At 37.5% G+C, this 21,693-nt stretch overlaps 1 protein-coding gene across 3 annotated transcripts in view; it reads left to right on the plus strand.

Moving 5' to 3' along the window:
• The window catches only part of fra (neogenin protein frazzled), a 121,693-nt gene that overhangs the window by 58,796 nt on the left and 41,204 nt on the right, over positions 1 to 21,693 (plus strand). The gene's annotated exons all lie outside the window — the stretch shown is intronic.

A 21,693-nucleotide genomic window follows, 5' to 3' on the forward strand; every position in this document is an offset into this window, starting at 1 on the left:
ATTATGATTTCGTATCTTTCTTTTTATAATTTCTATTTTCAGAACCGGTTTTTGCTCAAAAATCTTTTGAACTTGATTGGGGAACGTTTATTTCAAAATATTTTCATTTTTTTTTCCTAATTATGATTGCGGCCGTGAGTGCCAGCTGGTTTTACGAACCGGTAAATTTTGTTAGTGTGGTTGTTTTCATTTGACGGTCAACGGTTATATGTTATTTTGTCAATATGTTTTCTATAGTTTAGTTTTAAAACTTCATTTTGGAGATAAACGAGTTTTAAAATTAGAATAATTAATAACGTAAGTGTATAATATTGATACATAAGTGGGACACTTTCTATTCTTCACGTCCAAAAGTTTTACTGAGAGCTATTCACAAGACAGACTGCATTACGGGTTTCGTCGCCGTTTTGCGTTCGCTTGCTAACGCGTCACACGTAGCCTTTGACAGTGCTTCGCTAGGGGGATATTTTATTGTGATGATGTCACTCCTTTACTAACTCTTAAGTAATATATTCCCCAAAGGGAAAAACGTATGGAACAATATTATAGACTTATGTTAATAATAACAATAATAATATAATGGCAATATACTGAATAGAAAGCTAAAGTAATATCATAAGTTCATAAAATAATGCGATAGAAGTATCCATTTCTCTATACTGCTAATGATATTAGCTTGAAACCTGTACCTTCACGGGCTCAGGTAGTGCTCGGATTTCGATTAATTTTTATCCATGAATAAAATAAGCTCGACGATATTTAAATAATATTTATTTAAATAACCAATAGTTGAATAAAAATGGTAAAATATTTAAATAATCGAAAGTGAATAAGCCTATTATTTAAATAAATGCCCCTTTTATTCAAATAAATTCTTGGTTGCGTAAAAAACATAATTAAATAAGTTAAAATGATATTCTTTTTACCAACGTTTTTTAAATAAATCGGAAAATTTGTGGATAATGAATAAACAATTCCGAGCACTAGGCTCAGGTTGATTTTTCATAATTCCCCTTGTTGAATCACTTTTATCACTTCAAATCACTTAATTTCAATTCTGTCACTAAATGTAATTTTTCAAAAATTTGTCACTATAATTTTCTTGCGTTTTTAATATTATTTGTCTTTAAAATATATCTTCTAAAATATTTAAAAACCCAACTGAAATTAAATATATTTAAATAAAATCTCGCTAGTTACTTATTCTGTAACTTGTTCATTTTGGCGCTGTAGCAGCGCTTGAAAGGGGCCTATAAGCATTTGAATTCGACTGCTTGTGAGTTTTCGAGCGGCAAAGCACATTTTTTAACTTTTAAAACCTAGTCACTATTATTAAAATTATTAGTCACTTAAATCACTAAATTTTGCTGAGTGACTCGGAAACAGGCCTGTTTAATTTAATGGCCAAATTTTTATCCAATTATAATTGGATCAAATTTAACACATTTTTAATGTAATTTTCAATAAAGTTTTATCTGCCGAATTTTGTATATAATTTAGGAATAATATCTGATCCCCTATTTCCATAAAACCTACTAATAAATAATAATAATCAGCTAGGCTTATACCCACGGCATCACCTTAGGCCTAAACCATCTAGAGACTTTTAAACCCATTAATTAATTAGGTCTTTTCCAAATCTAAAAAACACGTAAGACTTATTATTTCGATTTTCGTTCCAAAGTATCGAGACTGGTTGACTTGAGCTCTCTAGTAGAGCTGTTTTGGTGGACAGGGTGGTCTCATTTAGATTAATTAGGCACCACCTTAAGCCTAAGTCACCAATAATTCAGGTGGCCGTGTTACAATGCGTAGGAGGGTGGTCGCTAGCTTGCCAACAGCTCCCAACACTCACTATTACCGTTAACCTCAGCAAGTTTTTATGGAAGGGGAAACCGAAGATCTCGGGGGAAAGCCCCTTTAACCAGTGGGGAGAGAACTGGCAATCTCTACGCGGAAGGATTTACAACCAGTGCCACAAGCTGGGATCGAACCCGGCTCCTTTTACCGCGAGGCAAGAAGGCGAACCACTACGCCACCCCACCAGCAGTAAATGTTAAATTTACATTACGCTCAAATTATTAATCTATTTGTCAAGAAAGATTCATAAAATGTTAAAACTTCAAATAAAAGTCAATTAATCCATAAAAAAATTCGATTTAAATCAAATAAAAAGACTTTTTAAAAATCAAAAAAGCGACTGGCTACTTTATCTCAAAATAAATGTCACTAAACGTGATGTTCGACTGGCAGGCTTCACTTACCCGCATGGTCTCGTATATTTGAAATGAAGAGTGCAATATCAGAAACATTGTCAAATTCTAAACGACGCCATTTGCGAGCGGGGAGGGAATGTGAAACGTCATTTCCTTTTAAATCGTTCGCGTTAACCCCGCTCTTTACCGCCCCTTTCCCGTACGCCATCTACGGGCGACTCTCTCCGTTGAAGTTTACGTTATTCTGACAGATTGCGCCAAAAAGAAAGCGATTTTTTTCATCTGGTCATCCTTTCTTCGCCCAAGGTATGTAGAACTCGGCTGAGTGCCGCGGAGGGGTCCCGCAACCCCCTCATGCCCTGTTCCGCGGATAAAGACGCTTTATCCCTCCGCGTACGAATTTTATACGAAGAGACATCGCGGAAGAGAAGGCATAAAAAGATTTCGTAGCCTGGCTGTGTTATATTGCCTTTCTATTTTATAGCAAGAATCTATACGGGACTAACGGAGAATACGTATAGCCGCCACTATCGCCTCTGTTTCATCATAACCGGGAGATTGAGGGAAATGTTTACCCCTAGAAACGGTAAAAAGGGAAATCCGAACCAAAATTAGCTAAATCTAGGGAAATTCAAGGGGAAGAAAAAAATGGCAAACCTTTGACTTACGATGGTTTTAATTGACTCTTTCTTAAAGGGGAACGGTCAAGCTTTAACCAGTTAAATAGCCCAATAGCCCATTAAAAACTAAAATTTATGGCGAAAAGCGCATCAAAAAATATTGAGTGGTTAATTTTTAATAAAATAAAGAAATTTCGGAAAATTGAAAAGCGCGCGTCCGCCGCGACACCTGGTGAGAAGTCGGTGAGACAGAAAAACAACGTAAAAGCGCGCGCTGCTGAAAACGCGAAAAATTTGTTCTGCACGCGCGGCGCGTTCCAGTTAAATTGCGCGATTTCAAAAGTTAGGATAGTTCGCAAATCGCTCATACGGGGTTCGGGGCGCTGGCGGCAGCCCCTAAAATGGCGGCGAAAATTCAAACCCAAACACCTGGCGCTATTTTTCGTTTCAACTTTTTGGGCCAAAAGCTATTTTTTCAAGACAAAAAAAGGTAAGTGTTAGTATATTGAACGTCTTGTTAATCTTTTGATACGGAAATAAGGCCATATTTGGAAAAGCTTGGCCGTTCCCCTTTAATAAGTATTTTGTCGGTTTCGCTTTAGCACCCCTGCAATATTTTGGTCTATTTGGAAAAGCGTCTGCTAATAACTGGCCCACAGCAACGAATGATTTTTGTACTGGTAAAATTGTTCATAGTTTTTTATTATAAAAATAAAAGTATTTTTTCCAGGACATTTGTTATTTTCGTTTTACAACGTCCCAATTAATTGTTTTACGCAAATATCATAATTTTTAGTGTATTAAAAAACTAGGGAAATTTCAAGGGTCGGAAAGCGAAATTCCATTTTCGCGACCTGGCATCACTGCTTCCGGGAAATCACGCAGCGAACAGACTGCTGTGCGCGTATTCTCTGTTAGACCTGAATATATTCTTGGTAAGAGTATAGTAGGGATTGTAAGCTTTCACCATTTCTCGGCGGAGTAATACCCATATATGTAAATTGTCCTTCTCTCTCTCTCTCTCTCTCCATTTTATTCCAAATTGCCGTCTTCTCTCGCTTCTTTTCGGCTATGTCTGACGTTTTATAACGCGCGTATTTTTCGAATATATCCAGCGCTTTATTCTCGATGTTAGGCCTAACTCCCTGAAGGTTTGCTTTTCCTCGATGAACTAGTCGCGCCGTTTTTTTTTTTTTACAAATTAAATTGAAAAGTTTTAGGAGCGCGACTTGACTATTTATGAATTTGTCGAGTGATTTTTAGTTATTCTTAGGGTTGGCTGATTTTAAATCAATTGCGAAAAAGATTCTTTTCTCTTCAGTCTAACGGTAGTTCTAGACATTTTTTGATTTTAATACAGAGTTTTTTAAAATCATGGATTTAAATCGTATAATGTAATGCATGAATAAAAATAAATTCTGAAACAATTCTAATATGAAGAAAATCTGGGCAAATTTATAAAATAGTAATTATAATATCAATTTATTTTAGATTATATGATCGATACCAAGAAAATATCGATCAATTAGACTGATAAAGAACAAATAATTAATTTAAAATCAATTAAAAAAAATGTAATTTTAATTTTTTTCCAAAAAGTGGTTATTCTTTAATGGGACTTTATTCTGCGTAATAATATAGTTTAGCAAGTGCTAGGACTAATTCTAACGGGAATAGCGCCATCTACCCCTAGCTTCCGTTAACTCTGGTGGAAGTAATGTTAAATTATAATAGCTTCACAAATATACAGCTTTTAAAATCCAATTGTTTGCCATGTTTGGATATATCTGATTTGAACAACTAATTTGGCATCAATAAAATTGCATAGTCTGAACGTTATTCAATTAAAAGTACAAGCTACTACGTGTGATCAATTGTTGCGCTATTGCTACCCACAATTGTTTGGATATATCTGATTTGAACAACTAATTTGGCACCAATAAAATTGCATAGTCTGAACGTTATTCAATTAAAAGTACAAGCTACTACGTGTGATCAATTGTTGCGCTATTGCTACCCACAATTGTTTGGATATATCTGATTTGAACAACTAATTTGGCACCAATAAAATTGCATAGTCTGAACGTTATTCAATTAAAAGTACAAGCTACTACGTGTGATCAATTGTTGCGCTATTGCTACCCACAATTGTTTGGATATATCTGATTTGAACAACTAATTTGGCACCAATAAAATTGCATAGTCTGAACGTTATTCAATTAAAAGTACAAGCTACTACGTGTGATCAATTGTTGCGCTATTGCTACCCACAATTCTTTGGATATATCTGATTTGAACAACTAATTTGGCACCAATAAAATTACATAGTCTGAACGGTATTCAATTAAAAGTACAAACTACTACGAAACCAAAATTCAACAAGCGCATATTAAAGTTAAATAATTTGACTGTTAATATTCGGAAAATGTCTTTACTCTAAATTGAAGGGTTTTCTGGCGTGTTCTCGATATTGATTCTTTTTATCAGTGAGATTGCGTCTCTTTGGGGGTTTCATCCCTTCTTTCGCCGTAATCTCTCTGGAGAGTTGGGACGTCGGAAACTGAGAGAAGAACCTTCTTTTTATCCACCCTGGCAGTACGGTTCTTTATTCCGCGGTGTGCATTTGCATGAATGGGAGGACTGATACGGAAAAACGTCTCACGCCCTTTCGATACCGTTGCCTTCAACTTTTCAAAACGTCGTTGTTATATTCCGCCGTAGCATGACCCCAGATCATGGCGCTATAGACCAGTAGTTTATCTTTACCATTTGGAATAATATCGTGTAACCACCAAAAAGATACGGTAACCATTCTTTTTTACTATCGCGCCAGCGTTGGCCATTTTTAAGCGGAGTTTCTTTTATATCTAAAGTATCGAAATAACCCTTATTCGTAAGTAATTTTGGGACGCGCATTTTTTTTTGGATTGCCAAATTCGTTGAACGGGCAAAAATAATATAAGTTTTTATTTTTGTTTCTTCCTACGGAACTATTGGAGAGAAAAGTGTAACGACATTATGTTTTTTTTCCATACGCATCCTTGTCGATTGGAGAGGTACTTCAATTCACCCCGCCATATCACTTTCTTTTTGAGTTTTTTTATAGCTTTTCGTGAAACATAAAAGAACATAGTGTAGATGGTTTTTTCGAGAGTGGGTTGCAGAACTTGCAGTTGATAGTGTAAAAATTTAACTTCTTGCTCAAGGTAGGACTGATCGGTGTAAAAAATTTAGCTTAAATTATGAAAAGTAGTAGAATTTAGATTTGGATCTTTAGTATAGACATTCTTGGCTAATTTTAATATTTAATACTTAAATTTGATTGTTTATTTAAAATTTAAATGCGTTATTTTCAAATTTGATTGTTTCCCATAATTATTTCAATTTTATTTTTTTATTGTACAAGACACAGGGCTCAATATCCACTAGCGCGTATTTGACATTAAACCTTAGCTCAAATAGAAGTTCACTGGCCTAATTTACTTCAAATACGTGAATTTAAACTTAATTAACTTCGCCTGTTTTAAAAATAACATTGTAAATATCCAAAGAACGTCAGTATGGTTCTAAAATCCATCTCTAATTCTTACACAGAACTCTTTAGAACAGCGGAACGTTTCAAGAAAAAAGCGCGAGTTTTCGAAAATTCGGTTCAAACTTTCACCGTCCATTAAGTTTCGAAAATACTTGTTACGTGACATACGTCTCGCATTCGACTCCTCCCATTTTCCCAGTGGAGCCTTATACATTCCTAGTGTTATTCATCCATAATTTCCTTCTTTTATCTAGATATATATAAAAAGTATAACTGACGTCCAAAATTCTAAACTAGCGCTAGAAATAAATAGCTATGTCAGTGTTCGGAATAACATTACATAAAGTTTTCATCTTTTCGTCGGAGTGAACTCGAGCGAGTGTATGAAGAGAACTTTTCCCCTTCCAATTGAAAGTATAGAGAGTGGAAATCGACTTTATGGCGAAATCGAAAATGATCCTGTTGGTCATTCGTAGCTTTTTTCGCCCGTTTGCGGTTAGCTATTGGGTAAGAACCACATCGAAGCAGCCTGTATGTATAACAATAATTTTCCGTCGAACATTTTATTCGTATCGCGAGAGCAGAGAGAGAGAGAGAGAGAGAGGTTAAAGGGGGGGGGGCGGCAAGACCTTCGCTTCAATTTCCCTCCGTCGTAAAAAAAGGTTCGAACACGATACGACTGACTGCCAACGCCATCTATCTCCGGGAAATAAAATAAATAACCCTTGTAAGACAGCTAATGCGTAGAGGCCCCCTTTCGTATTATACGATTCTCGGTGGCTTTTTATTCGGCTGGGCCGAGCGCTTGACTTATTCGCTTCGCGCCGAGGGACTGGCTTCGCCTGATGGTGCGCTTGGCTTGGGTGAAAGTACTTTTCTTCTTCCTCTCTGGCTGGTGCGGTTTCTTAAGAAGGGCGGCCGGGTAGAGGGGTCCAGGGTCGGGGTCTCATAATTTTTATAAGAGGGAGCGGCTCAAATTGATAGGCCCGACAAAGACTCCGGGGAATTCTTATCACGGAGAGGAGCGTCTTCTCTTTCGGCTAGTTCCAAATCTACGTCTGTACCTCTTCGTGGTTTTAGTTAAGCCCCCCCCCCCTAAACCAGAATTATTTCAGAGTGACATTTCCGCCGCCCCCCCCCCCCTTAAAAAAAACAGAATCCCGTTTGTTGCTTTTGATTTATTTCCGAATTAGTTTGCCAGTTACCCCCTCCCCAAAACTCTGGTTATCTTATGGAGATGCCAATTGACTCCTTAGGTCAAGGGGCGGAGGAACCGTTTTTTTCTAGCTGCGACTAATATTAAACATCAATATAAACGTAAGATCTAGGAAAATTTATGTATTGGCGTATTTTTTCACGGTGTCCGAAGTTTCCATAGACCCGCGCGTTATAATCTTTAACCTCTGATATGTCACGGAAGAAAATTTGATATTTGGACATCAAATAGGTAAAATTTAGTTCCTTTAAAGTTTTGCTAATTTTTTTTTAACTTTGCAATAATACTTTTGTATTGAAATGTAGGTTGATTTCAATTTATAAACTTCTGATAAAAGTAAAATATAAAGCTAAAGTTTGTCGAATTTTTGTTTTAAAAAGTCGGGGAAAATCGCTTAAAATGGTCAGGGAATTTGAATCTGAAACTATTGTGACAACCCTGTAGAAATATACGGAAATAGGTGGAACCCTAGTTGTTATATCAAAAGTACAAAAAGTACGTTTCTGTGATATTCAGAAACACTGGCCAGAAAGCGCGACTATACGGATCTCTCCCATCGGGCCTAGGTATGGTTGGTTTGCAAGTTATTTGTAAGCAAGAATGTAAACAAACCACGCCCTTCCACCTTTCCTCCGGGAATCTTCAAAACCGATGTTATTGTTGCGGCTACATATTATCTGTTAAACCTCAATATATCCTTGTTGAAAGTCAAAGATGCTTAGGTTCAATCGAATTCAAGCTTTCTTACACTACAGGGTGTTTTAAAAGGTGATGCAAAAATTTTAAGGAGTTGTAGGGGATGAGTTGAGAAATATGCCTGTTTTTTTCAATTTTCCTACGAAGAGTTAAAAGAGCTCCAGAGAGCTTCAAAGTGTGGCCTACTAGCCCATGGAAGTAGGCATTGGTAAAAGTCCGCGAGACGGGGATGCGCCGGTTCGGGCACCTTTCCTGGTAGAGACGTTGAGCAGCCAAAGCATTGCCATCCACTAGTCCATACACGAAATGAATATCCGCCAGTTCTTCCGAAGTGAGCTCCATGTTGCAGTTTCAAAGTGACGAGAAATCGCGGTCCATCACGACATTAAAAACTGTTTACTTTTTTACGCTGGTTACCTCGATTGGTTTAGTACTTTTTCACCTATCACACGAACCCAAACCTTAATGTTCGCATTTCCCTTGGTGTTGCGCTTGTAGCAGCCCATTTCCAGGGGCTAGTAGGCCACACTTTGAAGCTCTCTGGCGCTCTTTTAACTCATCGTAGGAAAATGGGGAAAAAACAGGCATACTTCTCAACTAACCCCCTGCAACTCCTTAAAATTTTCGCATCACCTTTTGCAACACCCTGTATGTTTACGTCCATTATTTGATAATTGCAACACGCGTAAAAATAGTACGTAAGTGTCAGTTTAGTCCTTTGTTTACATGGTATTCTCGGTACGTTGCTAGGCCCCAAACGTGATTGGCAAGCCTTGGGTGGACGTGTGTCAATCTAGATAGAAACACAAAGAAACTGTTCGTTTTTGGAGGCTTAAATCGAGCGTCTGTCGGGGGTTGCGCCATTGGCCTCGCGCGTACACCTTCGAGAAGTCTTTCTTAAAGTACACCTCTGGAGAATTGCCGTTTTTTCACAGACAACGGCGGCTCTGGGAACCTCCGAAGGGAGATCCGCTGGTAATTGGCAACGTCTTTCTTAAACGCCATCGAAGCTTATTTTGAGCGCAACTTTTAAAGACGTCTTAACGAGATAGAAATTCTGCTAACAAGACCCTCTAACGGTCGCGCCGTTCTCATCCAGTCCAATTAGAGACACGTGGGGAAACTACTTGTAAACCAATGTCCTCACGTGTTTAATTCGTTTCTTTCTTGTTCCAAAAACAGACCATTCTTTCGTACGTAAACATTCAAAAGCATTTTAGCAATTTACTGCCCTTGTATTACAACGTCCACATTGGAACAAGGACACGTGACTGAAGGAGCCAATAGAAATGCTCCATTTTCTTCACAAATCGCGCTCTTTTATAACCTTTTGTGTAATAATTTAAGGTCTATTTGATAAGCAATTATTGCAATTTGACTAGTTTTAATTAAAATGATACATTTTTCCTATAGAAATAAATAGAAAGTTGTAGAATTTCATATTGTAACCACTTACGAGGTTATTTTATTTCCGAAAAAGTATCTCTCTCAAGTAAAAATGGCACTCTTGGGGCCCAGAAATTTATATTTTACCAGGGCCCGGGCCCGCTCGCAGGGGGGGTCGCTTATCCTGTTTTAATTTTAATCACATTTGATTTTTATCTAATTAAAAGTCTTAACTAGCCAACAAAGCGATAAATAATAATCAGCTAGGCTAATACCCTTGGCACCAACTTAAGCCCAAGTCATCTAGCGAGTAGCGACTTTAAATGCCTTTAAACAGGTTGCCGGGTTGCTATAACTATTACCGTTAACCTCTACAAGTTTTCATGGAAAGGGGAAACCGAAGAACTGGGGGGAAAACCCCTTTAACCAGTGGGGAGAGAACTTATAAACTCATCGCGGAAGGAGTTGTTCCGAGTTTTCACCCAGTGCCACAAGCTGCGAGACGAAAGTGCTAACTACTCCGCCACCCCAAAGGTTCGTTGCGTAGTTATTCTTTTCGAAGATACTCGTGGCCGGGATAGTCGTGTAGGGGTTTGGTACGCTGTTAATAATAATGTTAGTTGTCATTGGTATGAGCGAACGACGACGGTGCACTAAGGGAGGCCACGATCCGTGCCCCCACTAGTCATGTTTTCTGCTCATTTAACCAGCTTCTCTCGTCCTCTCCAACGAGCGAGAGGACATACCACCAGGAAGTAATACTGGTATGGATAAATGGTCATCCATCTCGGGGGCGCGCGTGGCTTCGTACGTTTGCTTAATGGTCCGAGACGATTCCGTTATACGACGAGGTCCCGTCGCTCCTGGAACCGAACACCCGATTCCCTCGGCTACTTTGTTTATGTACGCGCCTGGATGAATTTTCCCGGAAACCCCTTCAAACCATTAGTTCGCGGTCTCGACATCGACCCGCGTTGCACTTTTCAATTTGCTCCTCTTTTGTTTTTCAACATTGTCCGGGTTTTACCGACTAACTCCGACGTTGGTTTTTCCTTAATTAATTGCTGAAAAAATCGGCTATAGCTTGGGTATTAGCCTAGCTGATTGTATTATTATTATTATTATTTATTATTAGATCACTGAATTTAGTATCTTAGTCACGAATAAACTTTTACAGCAGGGTTGCTATAGGTCAGGGAAAAGTCGGATAATTTAAAATAAACCTAAAAAGTCAGGGGAAGAACTGGGAATTTAAATTAATCTTGATAAATTTATGAAGGTGATCTAAAAAGCTTAAGGTTTGTAAACGATGCGATACGTAACCTGAAGAGTCACATTTTTATAATAAAATATAAGATGAAAAACACGCATTAACTTGGGATAAAAGTAAAAAAATGGGTTAATTTTGGGCGAAATATCTAAAAATGGTCGGGGAATTTTAATAGTAAAATATCATGATAATACTATAAATGTAATATTGCGGGGAATAAACTACCACGGTATTTAGTGTACTGAGTATATAGTGTTGTTCATTTTCCGGAAAAATAAAATGCGGAAAAATTTTCGAATTGCGGGAAATTTTCCACAAATCGGAAAAATAAAAAATTTAAACATAAATTACTTCTTAAGTGTTTTTAATGTTTTTAACTTTTTATCGATATAAAATGTCTAATAACAGTAAACATTCTGCAAAACATTAATAGTGTTACATTGTTAATCAGTTTAAACTAGTCTAGAGGTTTAGTTTTACTTTTAGATTCGATAAAATGAGGCGAAAATTCCGTTTTATTTAAATTCGCAAACAATATATTAGACTAATCATGGAATTAAAACTTTTTTTATTTTGGGAAAATACGGAAAATTTTCCGACTCACAACACTAGTACTGAGTCTAATGTTTAGTGAGTATTAGATTTAACGTATTTCAACAACTTCGAATTAGTTAAGAGTATCGGAAACGTGGGCTCCTAAACATGTGTTGCCAAACCCATTAGTTAACCCGACCATATAAAATCAGGATAAAGACGCCCTGGTACATAATTCACGGGTGTTTTGGTACAAATAAAATGCCCCGAGTATAGTGTACATCAAAAGGCGTCACGTGACTACGACGAAGCGCCCTACGTGACTGTTTTAGCAAAATGCGTCCGGCCTCTCGTACGTAGCCACACCCCACTTTCATCCGCCACCGCTACACGCGGTACCTTTCTAGCGCCCTCTCGCGGTGGTCACCTTCTGGAATTTCCCCCTCGAGAGACCGTCGCCTCTAATTAAATGGACATCCACGTTTTCGGACACGCCAATCAATAAAAAAGTGGACGGAGCTGAGAACGGATACCAGAAATCGCCCGCTGATTACGTGGACATAAAAAATATTGGACGCGAAAATAATGATACAAAACTGCGACAAAACCTTCGTTTTTTCTCTCCGCGGCGGTAAATGATGGTTGAGGCCCTCCAGAGAAATTACCCGCGTTACGCTTCCGATAAATGGATGTCAAGACGGGGATTTATCGCGCTGTAGATTCTAGCCAGCCTCCTCCTTACCAATGTTTACTGATAGCGTTTATTTTTAGATGATCTAGTAGACCGACTTCATTTAAAAGTCGAGTATTAAGTTACTTGATCAACCAATTTCGTATTTCCGCCACCAGGTTGATCAGAAACTTGGGGGTACTGGCGCTAATTGACCATTCTATAAAATACTTCTTAAGTGGTTATTTACTTTTGTGTATAGAGAGGCCGAAGGTGTGGTCCAATATATGAACCAGGGATGCTCATAAAAGGATTATCTGGCAAACCTGATATCAAAATACTACTCATTTAACGGTTATAGTTTTATACAAACCATTATAAATAGTTAATGAACTATATCTTATTGATTTTGTAAATAGTTCAGTTAAGGACTTACTATATTTTGAAATATACTATCTTCACGTAGGCTACCTTAGCTATATTTTGAAAATCGACTTTATGGGTGACGCTTCGGAAAATACCAATCAAATAGGAATGAGCATAAGCAAAATTTTTAAAACCAAAGAATAAATAAGTTTGCAAGTCCTACTGAAGTAGCGCTATGTTGTCTTTGTGAAAGTGTTTGGCCTGTTTAGCTAAGAATTTATAGAAAGGTCTCTCACCTTAGTTACAAAACCAGGTAACTTGAATTAAACGATTTATTTTCGCGATATTCGAAAGAGTATTTCAACCTTCGTGTTTACTAAAAATATGAAAAACATCGCTTATATAATAAAAATAGAAAAAACTAAATTATTGCGTATTTATTTAGGATGAAATACTATTTGTTTTAGGTATTTTATCCTATTTTATCCAAAATAAAATACTTTTACTGGTGCAATAATTGTTTTAATTTTTACTATTGTGTGTAATGTGTTTCAGTTTATTTAATATATAATTTTTAAGGCCATTTTTAAAACGCATTGCTATTTTTGAAATTTAAATAAATTTGGTTTTCAAATTTAGTTTTATGGTATACCTAATTTAAGAACCGCTAAGGAAAATAAAATATTTTAGATACTATTGTTTTTATCCAAAGTAATCCAAACTTAACCATTACCGAGATGATTATTTTTTTGTCTACCTCTTCCGATAGAGGCTATTAGAATATCGGTTCAAAAAATCTTAGCTAGAAGAAAAAGTCAATTAGACGGAAGCTGAACTTTTAATGAGAATTTTTTTTTTCGCTTCAGCGCGATAAGGGTTTTTTTTAAGTAATCAATGCGGAGTAAGCGATATATATTTGAACTTTTGAACCCTTCTATAAGAAAAATTAGCATACAGGCAATTTTCGGCATGATATTGAGGTGTGCAATTTGGTCTGTTCCACCATTTTCAAAGCGAATTTTTTTAAGCCTTAGTTTTGTAAAATTTACCATAAAATCCGCGGTCCATTCTGCCAGTAAAAATGTGAAATTTTATGTAATATACAGGGTGTTTCCAAGGTTATGTAAAAATTTTAAAAGAGTTGTAGGGGGTGAGTTGAGAAGTATGCCTGTTTTTCCCCATTTTCCTACGATGAGTTAAAAGAGCGCCAGAGAGCTTCAAAGTGTGGCCTACTAGCCCCTGGAAGTAGGCTGCAACAAGCGCCAAACCAAGCAGCAGGGAAATGCGAACATTAAGGTTTTGGGTTCGTGTGATAGGTGAAAAAGTACTAAACAAATCGAGGTAACCAGCGTAAAAAAGTAAACAGTTTTTAATGTCGTGATGGACCGCGATTTCTCATCACTTCCAAACTGCAACATGGAGCTCACTTCGGAAGAACTGGCGGATATTCATTTCGTGTATGCACTAGTGGATGGCAATGCTTTGGCTGCTCAACGTCTCTACCAGGAAAGGTGCCCGAACCGGCGCATCCCCGTCTCACGGACTTTTACCAATGATTACTACCAGGGGCTAGTAGGCCACACTTTGAAGCTCTCTGGCGCTCTTTTCACTCATCGTAGGAAAATGGGGAAAAACAGGCATACTTCTCAACTCACCCCCTACAACTCCTTAAAATTTTTGCATAACCTTTTGAAACACCCTGTATGTGTGGGGTGGCGGAGTGGTTAGCACTTTCGCCTCGCAGCAAGAGGAGCCGGGTTCGATCCCAGCTTGTGGCACTGGGTGAAAACTCGGAACAACTCCTTCTGCGTTGAGTTTGCAAGTTCTCTCCCCACTGGTTTAAGGGGTTTTCCCCCGAGTTCTTCGGTTTCCCCTTCCATAAAAACTTGTCTAGGTTAACGGTAATAGTTAGTGTAGGGAGCTGTTGGCTCGATCTCGTGGCATGCAGGGCTTGCCACCACCCTCCTACGCATTGTAACCCGGCCACCTGAATTAATGGCTTCAAAAGTCGCTCGATGACTTAGGCCTAAGGTGGTGCCTTGGGTATTAGCCTAGCTGATTATTTATTATTTATTTATTTATGTTTACGTCCATTATTTGATAATTGCAACACGCCTATAAATAGTGCGTAAGTGTCAGTTTAGTCCTTTGTTTACATGGTATTCTCGGTACGTTGCTAGGCCTCAAACGTGATTGGCAAGCCTTGGGTGGACGTGTGTCAATCTAGAAAGAATCTCAAAGAAACTGTTCGTTTTTGGAGGCTTAAGTCGAGCGTCTGTTGGGGGTTGCGCCATTGGCCTCGCGTGTACACCTTAGAGAAGTCTTTCTTAAAGTACACCCCTTAAAATTTTGGCATAACCTATGAAACACCCTGTATATAGATATAAAAAGGCCTATATTTAATTAGGCCAAATTAAGGTGAGTCTTATCAGAAGAGAGACTCAATTACCCGCTGACATTTTATTATCTGGAAACAGCGAGAAGTTGGAACGGTGTCTTTCTTTTGCAAGCCTCGGTTTTGAATGTTGGCCGGCCAATCGAAGTTCCGATAATTCGATTATATTAGAACCCGGAGCCCGCTGTCGAAGTCCGACTGGAACGTGACTGGCTTATCTCTACCGGCGAATAAATATGAAAAACGTCCCTCTGCCGAAGGTAAATTATACCATGTCCATTACCGGTATAGGCTGGCCGCTCGGTTCGACTAATATCGCGATTGCCAGGAGGCGCAGCTCCTCATCGATTAGAGACTTCTGGTCATTGTCGCCCGCCCACGCGGTGGGTTACGTCCGTTATGGCGTCCAGCGAGTAAGCCCGGTTCAAGGCCGTAATGGCCTTGGCTTCTTTCGTTGTTAACCCTTTCGAGCCTCGTTTTCCATTTGGCCCTTTTAGGTATGTTCGGGAAAGGGTTATATCTTTCGCTGTTTATACATTAAAACGTGATATTTGAAAGGACCACGAAAATGACGCCTGTTTATTATCATTTTTATACGTTGATGCGTTATAATTTAAATATATCGTAATATATTACCAAGTACAGTTGGCAGAGTTGGGAAAAAACCGGTTAAAATAATGCTCAAATTTCTTATATTACAATGATAATTTATTTGTTATATTACGCAGGAATTAATACAATTTGAAGTTTCATTTAAGGAAGAGGTATTCCTTGGTTTAAATGAAACTTATAATAGCTTATATTACGTTTTTACGCGTGACAGTACCTTTACATTGTGAGGTATAGCAGGCTTATTTACCTGCTTTAATACCACACGTACACAGTATCGTACAATATAAAGTATAAAATGAATTTTATGATCCCCCCCATTACTTCTTAAGACGACGTAGCAGACGACAAAAAGTGAAGGTCAAATTTTCAGGGTTTAAAAAAACCCGGGTTTTAATAAAAACACCCAGCCCATTGGGCTTTTTTGGGTTTTATTGGGTTTTTATGAGTTTTTTACCTAAAATGATACCCTAAATCGATGATTTACTTCATTTTTATTTTTTATTTTCAATTTAGCACTACTTATTTATCGCTCTTATTCTTATCTTTCGTAGACGTAAAGTATCGTCTGCTCCATGTTCTGCTAAATATTTATTGAAAGTTGCAGAAGTTTAAAACTTACTGTTTAGTTAACACTGTTAACTTGCTACTGTTAGATTAGTGTTTACCAAAACACTGGTAATGTATTTTGTGTAAATACGTTTTATAAAAAAGCAATATTTTTGTATTATTATAGAATTTAAAGAATTAAAGTTTAATTTTTTAAATTCTTTAATATAGTTTAATATAGTTTAATTATTAAACAATAAATTTAAACTTTTTTCGTCATTTTTGAAACTATTTAAGGTGGGTTTTTTTAAGTGGGCTTTATTGTGGGTTTTTTAAGGTGGGTCCAACCCAAAATAACCCGTGGGGTTTTTTGGGTGGGTTTTATAAATTCGAACCCTGCAAATTTTAGTTTCGTTTTGAAATATAAAATGCAGAGTATTATATTCTGAATTTTTATTTCAATAAATAAATAAATTTTCAATATTTCTAATTCATTTCTCAATATTATTTTAATAAAAAAAGTGGTTATAACCAGTCTGGCCCTGACAGTTGGTATGGCCAGGGTTGGCAAAAAACCGGCTTTTATTGAAAAAATCCAGACCAGTGGTTTTAATTGGCTATAACCGGTTTTTTTCGGTTATAACCGGCTAAAATATAAACAGTACCTTTTACTTATGTAAGTAGAAATTGTCTGCAGTTATTGTCGTAAATAAGAAACTAAACAAATAAAGCGAAATTACTATATAAAATAACTGAATTCTTTTGATTTCCTCGGGAAATTCCCCCTAGTTTTTGGGTATGACGCACCGACAGAAGCGAGGCAGCGAACTTTGGAACTTTAAACCTACAGAAAAACTGGTAAAAGTAAACCGGTTTCTAAATATGAAACAAAAAATAAACCAAATTTCTAAATAAAAACTATTAATTTACTAAAATATTCATATTGTAATTTTTTTTAAAAAAGCCACAAAAATCTGGATTATTTTTTCAAGTGGCTATAACCGGTTTTAACCAGGTGGCTATAACCGGTATGGCTGGTTCTATGCCAACCCTGCGGTATGGATGATATTATTAGGCGAAATTATTCCCGTACTTCCGTAAAAAGAGTACATTATCCGAGGGTTTTTTCAATTATTTGCTATATTTACACTCGAGCGCGTATTCGGGATTTCTTTAGGGTGGGGTTTGAACTCCCCCTTTTTGACCTAAAAGTCGCTCGCGTATTGCACCCCTTCTTGAGACTTTTAAGAAATGGTGTGCAACCCCCGCCTTCTTCTATTTAGAAGTTGAACCCCTGAAATACGCGCCTGTTTCAGTCTACAGAAGAATGATTTTAGAAATCTTGAAATCAAATTGAAAATCCTGAAATTCGGGCGAAATTCCGTTCCAAAATCTCGAAATAAAATTGAAAATCCTGAAATTCGGGCGAAATTCGGGCGAAATTCCGTTTCAAAATCTCGAAATCAGATAAAAAACCGAAACAAGATGAAATCTCAATCTGTTTCGGATTTCCGAAATAACTTTGAGATTCAATATCGCGTACGCAAAATGTACAAATATTGCCTTATTTAAACTATACACTGTAATCTATTGGTAGGATCATAAGTTTATAATTATTTCTAACATAAGTGTGTCAGTTTCCTATTTTCGGCGTGTGAATGTTTCCTGGGAGCCATTTGTCAGAATTGACCACACGTTTTTGGTGTGGTCCAAAACTTGCGTGTTCTTTCAGTTAAGTATTCCTCTCACTAGCAGGGCTCATCAGTTGGGATATGACGACAATTCCAAGTCACTTCGCACTCACTTATTGAACTTAATTGTTGACTTATGGCTACGTGAAATTCCAACATTAAGAGAATAAATTCCCAATGTGTTGAGCGCGTATGTAAAGCTATAACTGAACATTTATTTTGGAAAATGACGTGAACTTCGGGCGAACCTGCCAATCAAAATTTCGACAACTTCAACATCGATAATGAACCGCAGTTGATATTCACCAGTATCCCGCCTGTAGCCACCAACTGAGCAGTTAGTTAATCCATCTTTACAATCTTGGCATTTTAAGAAGCTAAATGAGCTTAATTTCGTAAGAGAAGACGATTCGAGAGGCTATTTTAAGGGCTAAGCCCTTATTTTTTCCGGTCCTTAATTTAAAGCCCTAATAAATAGAGGAAGGGCAGGGTGGTGCGAGGTGGTATGGCGATAAATAAGAACGTTGACAGATTTCTGGCTTTAATTTGAGACGCGCGATCTCGAGCTTGCGCCATTATAAATCATAGTTGACGAACGACGCTGACATAAGACCTTACGCCTTGAGAGGTAGAGGCGAAGACGGGCCCCAGGTGGGAGGAGAGCCGAAGGAATGGGTGCCTTAGGGCCCGCCCGCGGTTGAGGAGTTATTTTGGATCGCTTTGGACTATGGCGAACCTGTCCGTTTACAGTCAACTTGGAAAATTGGCTCGACACCCGCCGACTTGGCCATTCTATCCTCGTTTCAGATTTCCGCTTTAGCATGCAGCGTACCGGAAGACGCGACACCCCCTCTTCTCTTTGGAAAGCTCGATTTAACCGCCATCTTTCGGACGAAGATTGAAGAAAAAATCCCGTCTTTTCAGTATAAACTCTGACCTCTATCACGTGGAGGACGCCGTTCGTCGCGAGCTTGTATAGCGCGCTATAAGGTTTGGATGACGGTTGATGCCGCGAATGATGGCTTGGAAATACCTCTCTCTCCCTTTCCGAGATATCAAGAGCAGATTATGAGTTTTTGAAAGGATCATTTTCGTCTCTTCTTCCGTGGTCGAAACTTCGAAAACTTTTTTCTTTCGCCAGAAGCTAAATTACGTGATATATAGAGAAAAAGATTTGGATTAGTCTGTTGCGAAATTGGAAAGATTTTCTTCGCCAATCATTACTTTAGAGCAGGTTTTTCTATTTGGGGCTTTGTCTAGGACGTTGGGGCTTAGGATTGGACGTGATATCTTATTAGTATTATCGTAACGCTCTTTATTATCTTATTTAGCACCGTTGACGTTAACGTGGTCTACTAGCGAAACTCGTCCTTCAATCGCAACTGGTTATTTTTCAATTTAATTGAACGCTTTCATTTGTATTTCGACGGAACGCCCTTAATTAGTTTTGGAAAAGTGAAATTGTGGTATTAATTTAGTACGTGTACCTTAAATAGAATCTACCAACAAACTAAATCAATAATAATAATAATAATAATAATAATCATAATCATCATCATTATCATCATCAGCCAGGCTCGTACACGACCTGGAAAACCTGGAAAAGTCAGGGAATTTGAAAATGTTTCCAAAAGGTCGGGAATTTGAAAATGTGTCCAAAAGGTCGGGGAATTTGAAAATGTGTCCAAAAGGTCAGGGAATTTGAAAATGTGTCCAAAAGGTCGGGGAATTTGAAAATGTGTCCAAAAGGTCGGGGAATTTGAAAATGTGTCCAAAAGGTCGGGGAATTTGAAAATGTGTCCAAAAGGTCGGGATGAAAATGTGTCCAAAAGGTCGGGGAATTTAAAAATGTTTCCAAAAGGTCAGGGAATTTTAATGTTTCCGAAAGGTCAGGAAGAATTTTTTTTAAAGAAAATATTTTTCAAGATTTTTACCTCAAACCATTCATTTATTCTACAAAAAAATGGTCAGGGAAAACCTGGAAATGTCAGGGAATTTAATTCCGGAAATTTGGTACGAACCCTGCCTTTGCAAATTCAACGCGGAAAGAATAGCTCAGTTTTCACCCACTGCCACAAGACAAGAATCCGGTTCCTCTGACTTGATGGATTTTACAGTATTTTTTTTGTTTTTTCTTGAATAAACTTATCAAAATGTAAGCAAATGATGCCAAATTAATATTAAAATGCAAGTCTCATTATTTATAAAGTAAAAATAACGATGAGGAAAAACTAATACCGTCTTCTTTAACCGCTACCTATCTAGGTTTCAAAGGCGAACCAAAGGGGGCGTAGCGATAGATTTCGATCGCGAATTGGTAGTAATTATCGCTTCTTTAAACGCGTACTTGGTTGTTTATTAAAACGTAGACAACAATAACAAAGTGTTTTTTTTTATCGGATGATGAAAGAATTGCACTTAACCTTAATAAAATGAAGTGTATCTTCGCGAGTGGCGCTTTCCTCTGGGTTGGGTTGGCAAGACGATGTAGTTATCGCGTGCTTTGGCTCAAATACCCAGTCTTGGTACGAGGGTGGAGTTCCTACGTGCGAGGAAGAGAAAAGGAGAAGCAATATCTCTCCCCGCAGTGCAGAATATGAGATGCCAGAAGATGAAGCGATGACAGGTCCCGCCTCCCGCTTTGCTTCGGTTCGCTTTCTCTCTGCTCAAGAAGCCGGCCTGCTTGAAGAGCGCGTCTCTGTCAAGATTAAAAACTGATTTTCCATCTTTTTTCATCTTGACTTCATTTTTGACTCTACCAACTTCATCCTTTTCAGAATTCTTAGAACTTTCCTTTGAGAGAAATTTCATCTGGCTGCGGGAAAAGTCTCTAAAAATAGTTGATTTTCTTTATATATTATGAACTTTTATCTATTTTTATTCGGGTAATTGTTAAATTAATTTAGTGTTGTTAATTTCCTGGAAAGATAAAATGCGAAAAATTGTCCGCAAACCGGAAAAATTAGAAATAGAAACATAAATTACTTTTTAAGTGTTTCTAATGTTTTTAACTATTTATCGATATAAAATGTCTAATAACAGTAAACATACTACAAAACATTAATAGTGTTACATTCTAATCAGTTTAAACTAGTCTAGAGGTTTAGTTTTACTTTTAGATTCGAAAAAATTAGGCGAACATTCCGCTTTATTTAAATTTTCGAACAATATATTAGACTAATCACGGAATGAAAACAATTTTTTTCGGAAAAATACTGAATGTTTTCTGAAAAAAGACCTCGGTCATTTTCAGGAAAATTTTCTGACTCGCAACACTAAATTAATTGAAGAACCGCGTTTCATAATGAAATAGTTTCGCCGACTTCCCCCATCTTGTATAAATGCATTTTTGTACCTCTTAAAATTACAATTTTGCCACGCAGGTATTTCAATTTAAGGTGGTATTTCAACCGCGTAGTTCATTAAAAATTTAATTACAAGCTAGGTGTTAGTTTAATTGAAACAATGGTCCTTTAATCTGGTACGCGAAGGTGTGGGCAATCTAGTATAGGATTTCATATACATTTCATCAAGAAGGTATTTGAGTAAACTGAGAATGTGCGGGTTCACCTCGTGGTTCCAATAAGAAACCACGCTCCTTTCGAGGGGATTATGAGTTCATGACCGTGGTGCACCCTGGATTTTCGTATGGGGGGGTGTGATGAGTCCCAAAACATTTTTAGGTAGTGTATGAAACCAGGACTCCCAGAGCTCCTATAATTCCAATTTTTTCATAGTTTTCTAGTTTTTCTATAGCTAAATCCAGAAATTGCAATACCTTTAAAAATAATGTATTAGAAAACAGCCTTAACGTTTGGGAAAAATTTGGCTTCTAAATAGAGCTTAGCTCTGGCTTAGGTCCGGTGTTCCCGAAAACAAGAACGGTTCGGCTCCCAGAGTTCTTATTAATTCCTATAATTTCAATATACTCCTATAATTT

The sequence above is a fragment of the Leiobunum rupestre genome, chromosome 11, assembly GCF_980474605.1.
Source record: "Leiobunum rupestre chromosome 11, qqLeiRupe1.1.hap1, whole genome shotgun sequence".
Lineage (NCBI taxonomy): Eukaryota > Metazoa > Arthropoda > Arachnida > Opiliones > Sclerosomatidae > Leiobunum > Leiobunum rupestre.